Source organism: Austrofundulus limnaeus, unplaced genomic scaffold (genome assembly GCF_001266775.1).
Source record: "Austrofundulus limnaeus strain Quisiro unplaced genomic scaffold, Austrofundulus_limnaeus-1.0 Scaffold3, whole genome shotgun sequence".
Taxonomy (NCBI): Eukaryota; Metazoa; Chordata; class Actinopteri; order Cyprinodontiformes; family Rivulidae; genus Austrofundulus; species Austrofundulus limnaeus.
Window position 1 is genome coordinate 2,021,513 of NW_013952405.1, and position 1,249 is coordinate 2,022,761.

A 1,249-nucleotide genomic window follows, 5' to 3' on the forward strand; every position below is an offset into this window, starting at 1 on the left:
TGATTGATTGATTGATTGATTGATTGATTGATTTTATGCTGGCCCATTGCCAACAAATTCAGCTGTCCTGGGAAAAGAGATAATCATCTCAACTTGATTAAAAATCAAAAGATAATAATTTAATTGAAAAATATCTGCACRTGAATGAGAATGTTGTAATATTATATAGGTTAAAGTGCACAGAAKCTGACAGCAAGTCTCCATAATAGATTTCAAAGTCATGTTTGTGCCTTTTAAACTTCTTTGTCACGATGTGAAAGGATCTGTACCACAAACAGTTTCCAGCTCACGGCTGGATTTACCAGAAGCCCTGCCAGATATTTTATGGCAGCACTTCGCCTGAAATTATGATAGTATGATCGCTGGCTACACCAYGGTTTCTCAGTCATCCCTCGTGGATGTCTGCTTTCTTCTTCTGCTTCACTCACATTTCAGTCAGCCAAAAACTGCAGTTTGAAATGTGTGTGTTTATTTAATCGGTGGAAGTTGGAGAGCTCCTGCTGAATTGTGTATTTGTGCAAACTTTTGTAAAACACAACTTGGTTTATCTGAAACACCCTTCGGGAGACATTTGGCTTCACTTCAGAGCACAGCAAAGTTCAAATAAAAATTTTAGCATTTCTTGAAGGATTGCGCATCTCCTGCCATGTTTGATGCCAGAATTTTAAACTGAGATTATCTTAAATTGAGAAATAATAAAATTGTGGCTATTTCAGTCAAACACAGAAAGCAATATTATGCAAAGTCTACAATATTGCAATATTTTTGCATGATTGTATTTTTTAGTACTTGAGGTTTGTTTTGTGAATGATTCATATTCTTTACCACGCTGAATTTTTGCTCAGCACCTGTAAAACTGGCTACGTTAAGCCATTCTTGTGTTTTCTAAAACCAGTTGGCTGCAGCAGTTATCTTGAGTGGGGTTGAATCCAAAAGTTAATGAGGGCATCAGGAATGGGCAACTGGTGGCTTGGATGTGATATCAATTCGGCCTCCAATGAGCCTACCTACCCTCCTAATTAAAAATAAAAATAAAATTAAATAAACATTTTTTTTGGGGGGTGGGGGGGTTTGACTAACTGTTCAGAAAATTTCATGGCAAACCTACTTTGAGATGCTGTCTACTATGAAGGATTTTTATAAGTTGTCACAACAACTGTTGCACAAAGCTAAAAATGAGATGTTGAAGTTGCAAGTACATACAGTGTGTGTGTGTGTGTGTGTGTGTGTGTGTGTGTGTGTGTGTGTG